At 40.5% G+C, this 13,869-nt stretch overlaps 1 protein-coding gene across 2 annotated transcripts in view; it reads right to left on the bottom strand.

The window, feature by feature from the left end:
- PRKG1 (protein kinase cGMP-dependent 1) overlaps positions 1–13,869 on the bottom strand; it is a 1,384,334-nt gene that overhangs the window by 238,273 nt on the left and 1,132,192 nt on the right. The window lies entirely within an intron of this gene.

Raw genomic sequence — 13,869 nt, 5'->3', positions numbered from 1 at the left:
GGGGGGGGGGGGACCGTGCCATCGGAGTGGGGTCATCTTTTCTGCTGAGCAGAACCAAGGTCCAAACTCATTGCCAGCAAGTCACTTCTGACTCACAGTGACGCTACGGGCCAGGGTAGAACTGCTCCTGAAACAGTAACTTGTTACTGGAGTAGGAAGCCTTGTCTTTCTCCTGAGGGTAGCTGGTGGTTTCGAACTGCTGACCTTGCGGTTAGCAGCCCAATGTGTAAGTACTACGCTATCAGGGCAGGTGAGCTTTATTTTGGGAGGGAAAACAAAAACATGAAACATTATTTTGCCCACTCCTTAGAAGACAGAGCTCATGACTTCCACACAATCTCCATTAAACTGATAGCTGTACTTTGTCCTTTGACTTCAATATCATTTTCTCTTAATATTTTAGTTTACTCACTCTTCAAATGGCCTTTCATTAATACTAGACATTGATAAGAGCTATTATTAATTTGTTTATATAGTTAATATGCTACCTACTGCGTTACTTTTTTTAAAAACTGAAAAGTAATTCATTCTCCTAGCAGCAAATAGTTTAAATAAAAACTCCTTCATATTTCCCTCCTCCAATAACCACCCCTGGGTGGTGTATACAGTCCAATGAATATTATCCATCAAGTTCTTTCATAGGCTTTTGAATACACAATTATTTGTAAATATAAAACAATTATAAATATATACTCATTAAATTTATTTTAATTAATGAGACACCTGTATTTCATTGTTATATCTTGCTGCCTCAAAGTGGGAAGATCTTTACGAAAGATAGATTTAAGAATTGAACAATAAAATATGGGACCTTCACCTATTCATTCAACAAACATTTGTGAGTGGCTCAGACTTTGTTATGGACCCTGATCATAAAAAGATTGAGTAAGCAAAACCCCAGCTCACTCTTCACCCCAACCATTCTGATAACAGAGGGCGGCACTCTCCACTATAGTCACCACCAGTCAGAGGTAGTCAGTGTGGCTGAAAACATCTATCGAAAAAATTCGTTAATTTGAATCAATTTAAATATAAATGAACATGCGGTTTGTGACAATTGTGTTGGATAGCACTGGTGGTAGACAAAGCTGGCAAACAAAACTGACAGCTTTTTCTAGGAGCAGCGGTCAAAGGGGAGAACATCCTTCCCATTTCTGATGGTTTCTGGGACTTTTTTGAGCTCCATGTGGAAGAGAACTCATTTAGTAAAGTTTAGGGCCTTTCTCTTCCTCCTTGTCCACTCTGCTCTACAGGGAGGGCATGACTCCGTTCATTAGTAATAGCCTTCACATTCCTCCTTGTGGGAGACACTTCCCATGGAGGTGTTCATTCTCTGCTGCTTCCTCAGAATAGGTCTCTTCCAGCCCCGCTCCCCCACAACCCCCCACAAAAAAAGAAAAGAAATCTGCTTTGATCTAGCTTTGTGTGACAGGGATGGTAAGTCTTGTCTTGGGTTGGAAAGCCGATTTATCTCATAGCTTTCTTACATCCTGCAAAACAGATTTTATAAGTAATAAGGTAATAATTTTACCCATGTATCTTCCTTGTTGTTTGCTTATCACTTGGTCCACAAGATATCTCTTCCAAGTTCAAATAAACACGAGATGCAAAGTGCTATGAAACTTGGTGTAAGAACAAGGTCCCATGGTCTAGGGTAGATGTCTCTTTCTAAAGTAAATTGCAATTGGGGGTTATACTTAAATTCCATGTGAAAGAGACAGGCATCACAAGAAAGGGGGTGTGAATAGTTTATTATGGTCTTAATCGTACTGTATGAGAGAGTACCCCCCCAAAACTGGAATTGCTTGGCGGAATGAAGCTTTCAAAGTACGCATTTTTCCTGCTAGGTGAGCATGGGGCAACTTGCTCTGAGTTAGTGCACCCAGTGGCATCATTTAGGAAGGTTCTCTTTGGTCACAGTGAATTTTTTGGTAAAAGCAGTTTCACTGAACCTCGTTTTTTTGGGGGGTGGGGAGGAGGTGTGATGGCTGATTTAAGAGAACAGTGTGAGGCTGTGAAATTTTGTTTCCTCCTTGGGAAAAAATGCCATAGAAATTATTGTGAGGTTGAACACAGCTGACAAGGACAGCGCTATGGGAAAAGCTCAAGTGTACAGTGGTTTTCTCGTTTCAAAAAGGCTGAAATGTCAATTGATGACAAACCTAATTCTGGATATCCATCAACTTCCTAAACAGATGAAAATGTTGAATCATAGTATATTTGGAGTTCGTTCCACCAGGTCAGACTGTTAATCAAGCTTTCTATTTAGAGGTTCTGAAAAGATTGTGTAAGAGTGTGTGACAAAAAAGGCCTGATTTGTGGCCAACAGGGGACTGGTTTTGCCACCACGACAGTGCACCTGCTCTCGCAGTCATCTCAGTTTGCCAGTTTTTGGCAAAACAGCATGCTTCTCTTGCCCTACCAAGCTTACTCACCTGACCTCGCTCTATGCAACTACTTTTTATTTCTGCGAATGCAGAGGGACATGAAAGGACAGGGAGTTTAAGACTTAGAAATAAAAAATGAGGGAGGTGCTGCCAGCTATCCAAACAGATGTTTGAAAAATGTTTCCAAAAAGGGAATCTCAGTTTTGACAAATGTATTCAGTGTAATGGAGAGTACTTTGAAGATGATAAGGTTGTTTTGTAAAAAAAAATTAAATACATAGCTTTGAAGAAAAAAAATCCTGTTTCGTTTGTTTACCCCCTCATATGTACACTCATTTTTTTAAGTAAAAGAAAAATGCAGATGATAAGAACATGGAGAATACTTAGTTCATGTGAGCATGTTTTTTTCACCCATCTCATTCTCATAGTATGCCTTTGTCCAGCTATAGCAATGATTTCCTTTAAGACCTTTGATAAACCAGAATTATTTGTCATTTATGAAAAGGCATGGAGTTCAGGGATGCTAAACCTTGGCACGATTGACATTTGCAGCCAGATAATTCTTTCCTTTGGGAGCCTGTCTGCAACTCACTCCAATTGTGAAAATAAAAATGTTCCAAGAGATTACCAAATGTCCCCATGGGGGGCAAATTACCTCCTGGCGAGAGCAAACTGCACAATGTCTTTCATCTTTTAAAGCCCTGTATTCTGGAGAGCAGAAAGCGTGGCCTCCATGTCCAGATTTAGTGTATTTAACTCAAGAATATTATCTGATTACCCTCCTAGAATTGGATATGGTTTTGGTAACCTGAAATCCACAATTGCCGCATTAATTATTTTAGTTCGCCTACACCGGAATTCACTGAGTATACTGCACGCTGCATATGCTCGGAAAGCCCAGGGTTCCAGAGAAGAGCCTATGGGACAGTGGCCAAAGGCAGTCCAAGAATGGAAAAGATAATGTTGCCGGTGTCATAATGCCAGGACTGTAATGACTGTGTTATTCTGAGAGATTCGATGGCACCTGAGGGGAAGATGATCATGCATGCTGCTTCTTTGAGAGGCTCTCTAATTATGTTAATCAAATGCAGGCATTTTCACTGTTTCTTGAAGGTCACTTTGCAGCACTGCCATTTTCTTACTTCAAATTAAATCATAAAAAGTACAGAATTTGGAATAAGAATACGCCTTAGCAATTAGACAGGCTTCTTTATGAGTTTCTATTTTCAGGATCCAAGCACATCTCATTAACACGGCCAACAAGGTAGTGCACATCTGCTTTCAAGACTTTTGGCTTGCTTTCCCTCCTTTGCTTTCTAGCCCACAGGTGTTCTTAAATGGGTTCCTGGAGAAAAAAAACAAAAAAACAAAAAACAAAAAAAAATGGGTTCCTGAAACGTGTGCCACCTCTTCCCTACTACAGGCCTCAGCACTTCCACAGCAAGAGCTCCATTGTCTTTCTGCTCCCAGCTTTCGACGACCTGGCATGTCCTTTCTACACCCAATCCTAGCTCTACCCACAACACCCTCACATACTCTGGATACATTCAGTCTTCCCATTAACTTTTTTAGTCCCACATAGCTTCACTTCATTTTTCTTTTCGGAGCAGTGGTTATTGATTGATCTGTGTGATAATATTAATGATTCTTTCACCAGATTTTAAGCTCTAGGAAGGCAAGAACTAAGTCCAGAGAGTCCGCTTTGGCTGCTGTCAGGCCTATCCCAAACCATAGTGACCACATGCCTAATTTGGTTAGAAGAATGTATTCCAGTGTTGAAAGCAGGTTTGGAAAAGAGTTGAGACTAAAATGAATAACTGCAGAAATAAAAACATTCCCTTTCATTTCTATCTACTTGGAATTAAAAGAAATAAATACAAGCACACTAGACCATTCAATCGGTTCCAACTAAGAGCAAGTAGAATTGCCCCGTAGAATTTCAAAGCTATAAATATGTATGCGGGGTTCAAACCACTGACCTTTAGGTGAGCATTCCAATGCTTAACGCACTAGTCAATCCATTAGAAAGTTTCCTTGACAACATCTGCACAAGTGTGCTGAATACTCTTGGATGATGGATTGTTATTAGATTTTTAAGAGCTCCCAAATAAAATGATTAATTGATGAGAAAGAAAAAAAAAGTTTCCTTGAATATCTTGGCCAAATCCACTTGCCTTTCATTATCTCCACTAAATCATGACAAAATCTGACCTTGGACTTCGGCAATGTCCTCCTCTCTTGCCTATTCCCACCCTTCCACATTCCGCCCTATCTATTATTCCCACTGTAACCAGAAGAAGCTTTCAAATCACTAACCATATCCAATAATTCCATTCACTTAAATAAACCCTTTCAGAGACTTCTTGCTACCTAAAATTATGGTCCACTTAGTATCGTCTAGAAATGTCTCTGTATCCTGGCTATTACCTACCTCTCCATCCTCTTCTCCCATTCTCACCCACAATCACTCTGTTTCCAACATAATGGCCTTTTTCCCCTGTGCCTTGAACATATAGCATGTTGAGTCACTCCACAGAACTTTGCACTCAATAGGCCATCCTATGGAACACTCCTTTAATCTCCTGATTATTTTTATCCTCAGTATTTTGGCTTCAGGAAGCCATTATCTATGCATTCATACTAATGCGCATGCCACTCCTTCTTATTTTCTATCCCACATGTTGGCTTTATTTATTTTTACGCTATTAGAAAGTTCTCTAAAGTTGTGTGGCCCTGTTTGGCTGCTGTCAAAATGCCACGGTAATGACTTCTTCATGACCCGCACAGTGGCACAGTCCAACTGTCACCGAAATTGCCATGTGGGCTTTATGTTGTGCCTATTGTTTGCATGTGGAAGCTGGGCAATGAATAACCAAGACCCAAAGATGCATTTAACGTATGTGCTGGAAAAAGACGGACTCTACGATGGGTTGCCCAAAGAGGAAACAAGTCTGTGCTGGCAGAAGCACAGTGGGGTTGCTCCTTCAAAGTAAAAATGGTACGACTTCGAGTCCCGGGCAAAGGGCATCATGCTTGGTAAAACAGAGGAGTGGTGAAACAGAGGAAGACTTCCAAGGAGAAGAATGGGCACGGTGACCACAACACACTCAAACACAGCGACCGTGGGAAGGTGCCACAGGACCTGGCAGTGTTCTGTTCGGTTGTCACAAGTGTCACTGAGTTGGGACGGACTCAACAGCAGCTGACATGTTCCCCCTTTTCCCTGATGCTTACCACAGAAGAAGCCTCGATATGCTTTTTGGAAGAATGGCTAGATAACGCAGACATTTAATCTCAAACCCTTTATTTTAAAGTGTAAAAATTGATCCGTAAATTCAAATCCTGGATAGAGAGGGAAAGCGGACTACACATTTAAATTCCAGCAATGCACCACTCTGAAGGCAAGGACTTCAAATACTATTTCCCAAACTTGTGAATTAGGAAAACCTGTCTTCACTGCCATTAAGATAAGTGGGTATAGATTTTATTATAGATACAAATGTATCTGGGGTCTCTGAATGCAATATTAATAAATAAATGGCCATTTGGGATTGTTTCCCTTCTGTACATACTTAATGATCCTTGGATTGGGGCAACACTGGAAATGACATGTGGAGGCCTTGATAGTTCCTCCTTGGTGAACATATATGATTCTTTTTCACTTTTAAGATCAGAATAATAATTACTGATATCAAATATGCTGAATTTTAACAGGCTACTAAACATTAATTCCCAGTCTCTACCATAATCTATCACTGAATTTCAGTTAACATAAATTAACATACAAAATATATTTTATAATTCTGAAATAAGTTCTCACCTTAAATTCTATAGCCAAATATTATCTCATTACTTCCCTCTACATCTAAGTTTATTTAAATGTAAGGTTGGAGTTATACTTCAGTTTTTATTAAAACAAGGGACATTCATTAATTGACTTTATTTTAGTGGCTAGCAGGGGTCCTCAAACTTTTTAAACAGGAGGCCAGTTCACTGTCCCTCAGACCCGTTGGAGGGCTGGAATATAGTTAAAAAAACAACAACAAACTATAAGCAAATTCCTATGCACACTACACATATCTTATTTTGAAGTAAAAAACAAAACGTGGCAAAAACACCCCGCGGGCCGGATAAATGCTCTCGGTGGGCTGCATGTGCCCTGCAGACCGTAGTTTGAGGACCGCTAGGCTAAGGCATGTGTAATACAAACTGCTATGGTCATTACCCCAAATAGCTGTGGTACAAAAGAACACCTTTGAATGACCCATTAATTTACATATGTAGGTGAAAGTTTAAATATATAACAAGTGCTTCAAACATCAATAACCATTTGAAGAGTTGTTAGTTCAGAATAATATGGTCTGGGGTCATGATTCCTGCCTCATCCCTTAGGAGAGAATTCTACCTAAGAAGAGAAGTCTGACTTAAAAAAGAACAACTTTTTAAAAGCATTGGTCTCTGTATGTCTGTCATCTAAATCCATGAAAATCAAAGGAAATTCTTACCTCCCCATTAATATATCAAATTTTCTCTAAAGACCAGATCTTTGCATGGAGAACAGAAACGTATTCAATGTGGGGAAAAATGGTATTTAGATAGGCATAAAAGACCTCATGACACAGGACTAGCTGCCATTTGGCAAAGTTCTATCCATTACATATGCTTAGATTTAGATTGTTTAACACTGACTGAATTTAGATGGCTAAACACTAATGGCTTGGTGAGCTTTTCATTGGGCTGCTAACCACAAGGTCAGCAGTTCAAAACCACCAACTGCTCCTTTGGAAAGGGATGAGGACTTTCCTATGCCCATAAAGATCCCAGAACCACTAACACTCATCAAAACATTCAACGACGAGTCCAAAGAGCAGCATTTACCCAAAAGGTAGGTTAAGAAGACAGAAAAGGGCAGGAAAACTTAGGTAAACAGAAACCGGCACCCAAAATTGAAAACACGGAGAATGTCCACATATTTTGAGGATTGTAGCTGATGCCATCAAACAATCTGTGTGCCAATTGCTGAGTGGGAAATTGCTTTTCTTTCTAAACTTACCCGAAAACCAGAATACAAAGCAGCCAATCATTAGAACTGCATCTCCGAGGCATTCTCTCGCTGCTGTCCATAAAACAGCAAGAGCCCCTCTGGAGGTGATGCTCATCCCAAGAGACCAACGGGTCTTCTCCCTCTCTTCCCCAGTCCCTGATGGTCACAGATTCTATCTCAAAACATGCTTTCTACTAACAACTGGCAACAATTCTCAGGATATATAAATACAGCTATCGCCAAAAATGAGCTCTTTCCTCCTCACATCGCAATTGTCACTTGTTCTGTTAAGACACATCTTCGCAGACTCTCAGTTGAAATGGTCCCGGGAACTCAACTCAACGAGTGCACAACTTGGACATACTGCCCTTCCTTGTCTCTGGAGAAAAATCCATTTATCTTCCTATCCTCGCTCATGAGGACCTGGAACCTGAGACGAGCAGATCAGAGCACGGAATGCTGTGTGAACTACCCCACTTTCCGCCTCCCTCTCCTAACCAGCTTGATCCTGCGATGTTCCACGGCTTCTTTCTAGGCCTTCAATGACATTCTTTATTTTCCACTCACTTGGGCAGGACAACTTCATTCTCAACCTGCTCAAACTAACCTCTAACACCTTCTTTACTAAGTCTGAACTTCAGAGCCAGATGGACACACTGCGAGTGTCTGGTTATTCACTAATACCAACCAGTTTCTTCATTTATTCATGGGTTAGGTGAGTGAGGCAATGCACTTGAGCTTGAGGCTACAAATATAAGCTACAGTCTCTGACTTGAGGGGCAGCATAGTGTAGTGGAACCTGTCTGTCTGGCTACCAATCCCAGCTCCAGCATCCCAAGCAAGTCAATCAGTCTATGTAGGTTCCTTGCTGGAAAAAAAAATGTAATCCTATCTCTATACACAGAGTTACAAAGGTGATGTTGTAAATTGTTTTTGTTGTCAGGTGCTGTCAAGCCAATTCTGACTCATAGCAACCTTCCACACAATAGAATGAAATACTGCCCAATCTGATGTTGTAAGTACTTTATGATATATTTGAAAATTATTATTATTATTCTCAGGGACAGTTTAGTGACAGGCGATGTAACTGTCTACAGATAATTTATCATACACCCTGTGAAGCCTTACCTAGGCAGCCAACAATGTCCTCCTGCCTGGGATGCAAGGGAAAATGCCTGCAGGCAGAACAGGGTTTGTGAGAGCACTGAGATGGAGAGGGCACATGGCTTTATACAGAGAAAAGAAAGACGGTCACAGTGGCTGCATCTCACACCTCAAGAGCTGAAATGGATTTATTTTTATTAGCCCATTCTCCACTTAATAATTAATCAATAATAGTCAAGGTCAAACCCTCGGAACAACAGGACATTCCATGGGATCTTCATCATCCTCTGCTCTGTCTTACAACATAATGAATGGCAAGAGACCCTGCTCCCAACTTCCCTTTGGATGCTGAACTCTGTGACGTCCCTAATTGACGCTCTGTGAACTGGAAAGATGACAGAAGTGCATCTTGGAAATCAAAGCCAGAAGCTCAGTGGACATAAGCAGACTCTTGATCTTGTGCAGACATTTCTCAAGGATCACTCCTCCACTGGCTCCGCTAGGTTTCAGTGAGAAGACAGAATGATTTCAAACTCAGCACAATCAGTACCCTCGCCCCCCCACATTAAGAACCATTGCGACATGGAGGATGGGAATGTCAGTGCTGCGTAAAAAGACATATCATCACCCTAGCCCTGGTGACCTCCACTCTTCAGGGGTTGATTCACAGAACCCCTAGAAAACCTTGACACCTTGGGGGAAACCCAAGTAAACTCAGCCACATGATGGCTCATTTATCACATGCATGTAACACTGCTGGAAGAGTGCCTACCCCTGACCCTCAAGCTGCTCAACTGCCTAGCTCAATAAAGCCTGTTTAAGACTCAAATCGCTGTGAGCCCTGCAGGAGTACGTGCTGCCTTCAGTTACTGAGGATGGTTATCTACGCAGCCTTCCCTTGGCACATTCCCTGGTGTCATGACAGCTCTTGATAAAACATTTCTCACTTGTCTGCAATACTGCTCATCAAATGCCCTCACCTTGAACCTACCTTGTTCTTTCTGGTACTGTGATAAACACTTATTCTCTATTCCTACTGCCTGGATTAGTATATTTGCAGGTGTCTTGATGGTGCTATCAGGACCCTGACTCTACTGAGGTGCTTCTTTTAGATCTTTTAGAACTGAAGGGATTGCGTGCTAAATCATCCCGATACCAATGAATAGGATAAATATGGTGGAAATAGGATATGGTACCTCCCCACGTATATATGATTAGATCCTGAAAGTGGACGGACTTGCGATTCAGCTTTGCTTGCCACGTTCTCTTACAAAGGTGCTGAAGCTGAGCCTTACTGACTCTCAGACTGATTAAAGTGATGGTGAGAAAGCTAACTGGGCAAGAAATCCTCAGACTATGCAAGTTTACCTTTTAAAATTAATTTATGATTTGCATTTGGCTGAGAGTCAGAACTGCTATATGTTTGCCTCTCAGATTGACTAGAATGGCCATGAATGCCTAAGCCACACTTGGAAAGTGACCAACATGAACAGGGTTTAAGGGCAGCTTTGCATCACTGTGATGCATAAGGTGCCAAAGGAAGCCAGAGTCCCCATCTACGAGTATGCCTCTTGTTCAATGCAGTCTATCATAAAATGCTCTTTGTGGGTTATAACCAGAATTTTTTTAAGGGAACATAACAGAAAATACCAATAGTGCATTACACAAAGTGAGGATAAATATAATTGTAAAAAGTGAGTGTATGTGTGAAGATTTACATGTATACCAACTAGGTCTCACTGCAAAATGCATCCCTTGTTACAAAAATAATCACTTTGATAAAACAAGTCAGTTTCTTTACAAAACCCATAATACATTCAGAAAGTAAGATGTTGTTGCTTCTTTCTAAATGATATCACTTAATATATCACTGTGTTGGCTTTTTTTTTAATTCAAAAATTAGGTCACTCCTGAAAAGGTGTGTTTAGGTCCACAGTATTGTGTGTCCTTTAAAAGGATGCACATTTTTATTTGAGTAAAATTATACCTCTACACTTCTTACCACTTCGTGTTCTTATGTGGCTTCCCTGCTTCTCTCCTCTGGGCCTTGCCCCACCTTTCTCACAGTCAGATAAAATGCCATCTTTTACTTTTACATTTTTGGGAGAGCCACATGTCTAATTTTCTATGCTGATATGCAGCACTGCTTCTTGTACAATAAAAGGAAGTAGGCTTTTGTATAACAGACACTGAATGCTGGTTTCCCTCTCTGGATTTCCAACACTCTGGAGTTTTTTGTGAACTTAGGTGGCCCAGATCACATCATCATCCTTTAAGCTTCTTCAGTATCATCAGAGCTTGTGATTCAAAGACAGCTATTGACCCAGCAGTGGCTTCCTGGACTATCTGAATGTCAGACAAAGGAGGGAAAAACCTGAGCCAAGATTCCATAAATGCTCGAGTTTTGTTTGATGATTAAACTGAGCTCTTCAATGATAGAATTTTCCAAATGAATCTGCAATCTCTGTTTTTGCTCTCATGGATGTTTAAATCTAACATACTCATAGAACATAATGACTAAGGGAGACACGAAAGTAAGACATACCCAATACCAAATACATCCCTAAAAGGAATTTCAAACCTATTCATTTCACAACAGAATAAAACTGCTTATAGAGGAAACAAGCAAGCATTCCCATTCCACATAATTAAACCATAACTCAAATTTAACAATTTGATCTATAAAGGCAATTAGCTTTGGCAGAACTTAGAAACGGTTTGCCCTGACGGATTATGAAATGTGTCACAGAGAAGCACACAATTTAGGGTCTCAGAGTCATCATTTGAAATATAAATATGTTTTGAAGTTTCAACAAAAATAAATACAGTTTTCAAAATCACAAATGACACATTAATCACATTTTCTCATGAACAGCATGACAGAAACAACTGATTGAGTCTTAAGTACATAGGCTCCACTCAGTGTGTTACTTCTTTATGATTTTCAAACAAACTTTTGACATTTCACTTTGAGAAGGCAGTTTCAAGTGTGCATTTTAAAGGGTGCTATGTGTCACTGTGGACAAGGGAAAAGAGAAAGCAATTAAGATTTAGATAACATGAGGGAAAGAAATGCTCCTGACATCTTGGAGTGAGTTATGGAAGAGGATATGGTTCTCTCCTTGAGGATATTTTGTTTCTAATGTCTAAACTGCTCTGAGAGTGATCTTGTTTAGAAGCGATGTTATAGGATCATTTGAGATCCTTCCCTCTTTTTTGGGAATCTCTCATTATACATACAAGGGGATACCCCCCAAAAAAACCTCAGAATTTTTTCAAAGCTATGTTTTTTGTTTGTTTTTTTTAACAAAACAATCTTATCACCTTCAAAGTACTCTCCATTACACTTAATACATTTGTCAAATCGGTGTTTCCATTCTTGGAAACATTTTCAAAATGATATGTTTAGATGGCTGACAACACCTCCCTCATTTTTTTCTTCACCTCTTCTATGTAATAAAATGACTATACTTTCATGTCCCTCTGCATTTGTGGAAACAAAAAGAAGTCGCACAGAGCAACGTCTGGTGAGTAAGGTACATGGGGCAAGAGAGGCATGCTATCTTTTGCCAAAATCTGGTACACTGAAATGGCAGCATGAGCAGATGCATTGTCGTGGAGGTAAAACCAGTCCCCCATTGCCACAAATCAGGTCTTTTTTTGTCACACACTTTTAAGCAATCTTTTCAGAACCTCTAAATAGAAAAGTTGATTAACAGTTTGACCTGTTGGAATGAACTCCAAATTCACTACACGTCAACATTTTCATCCTTTCAGGAAGCTGAGGGACATCCAGAATGAGGTTTGTCATCAATCGACATTTCAGCTTTTTTGAAAACAGAAAACCACTCATACACTTGGGTTTTTCCCATAGTGATGTCCTTGTAAGCTGTGTTCAACAGGACGACTGTTTCTGACACATTTTGCCTGAGCAGGAAACAAAATTTCACAGCCACAGGCTGTTCTCTTAAATCGGCCATCACCAAAACCGAAATTCAGTGAAAGTGCTTTTATGCAAAAATTCACTGTGACCTGAGGGAACCTTCCCAGGCGACACCAGTGGGTACACTAACTCAGAGTGACTTGCTTGATGCTCTCCTAGAGGAAAAAAGGTGTACTACGAAAGCTCCCCACAGCAGAGCATTTACCTGTTGTTGGTTTCTTTTGGGGGGGAGGGGTACCCCATCTTATACCTAGTCAAAGATAGTGCAACAAGAAGTGCATGTCACAAAGGAGGAGACAACGAAAGGATGCTTCGCACACTGGAATTAATGAGTTTACTGTCGATAACACCATAAGTGATATATAAAATATTTACTAGGTCCTTAATTACTTTAATAATTTAATGACTTTGATAGTTCATTACTTCAAAGGACACTAAGAAATCAGAAAGGTAACCGCTAGTAAGACTGGCCCAGGGTCACGATGACCAACAATGGCAAAATAACTTACCAAGTGGCATATTGTGGTTCTTGCATGCTGTTGAGTCAAATGCAGAACTTCAAATGCAACAGGGTCAAATTGCCTCCCAGGCTATCATCTTTGCTGGAGCAGCTTTGCCTGATTTTACCTCCAGCAGCACTTGACTCGATGGCAGTGAGTTTAGTGAGAGAGCGAATTTGAACCACCAACCTTTCTGTTAGCAATATGTGCTCACTTAACCACTATATGCCCCAGGGCCCTTCCACTCCCAAGTAAATACCCTGAAACCAAAATGCCCTGATGCCGGGTCAATTCTAGCTCCCTGTGACCTTAGAGGACAGAGGAGAACAGTCCCATAGAGGTCCTAAGGCTGTAAATCTTGATGGAAGCAGACTGCCGCGTCTTTCTGGAGAGCAGCTGGTGACTCCAGGCCACCAACCGTTTGGTTATCAGCTGAGCACTGAACTACTGAACCACCAGGGCTTCTTACAATGAGTTTTAAATGTGGTAACAACCAAACACCTCCTCTGAGTCCACACCGCTACTATCCCTGCCTCACACATCTTTGAATGTTTCTGCACTTAGACCTTCACTAGTAGCAAGGGTTATAGTGGTAGACTGAAGAAGATACAGCTACAAAATGTGCATAGAGGTAGAAGAGAAGTTGTCTCCTGCCAGAGGTCATGGTTCAGATAAAGTAAATTGTAAAAATGTAAAATGAACACACCTAAAGATATAGATATATATATTTATTTATATAAAGGTTATTTATATAAAGACTACAGAGAAAGGTTATATAACAATATATATGAAGAAGGCTGATGGTGCCCGGCTATCGAGAGATATAGCAGCTGGGGTCTTAAAGGCTTGAAAGTAAACAAGTGGCCATCTAGCCCAGAAGCAACAAAGCCC

Source organism: Echinops telfairi, unplaced genomic scaffold, assembly GCF_000313985.2.
Source record: "Echinops telfairi isolate 266 unplaced genomic scaffold, ASM31398v2 ScPeMD7_70;HRSCAF=299, whole genome shotgun sequence".
Classification (NCBI taxonomy): domain Eukaryota; kingdom Metazoa; phylum Chordata; class Mammalia; order Afrosoricida; family Tenrecidae; genus Echinops; species Echinops telfairi.
Note: the sequence above shows the minus strand (reverse complement) of the source record. Positions and strands in the feature narration are given on the sequence as shown.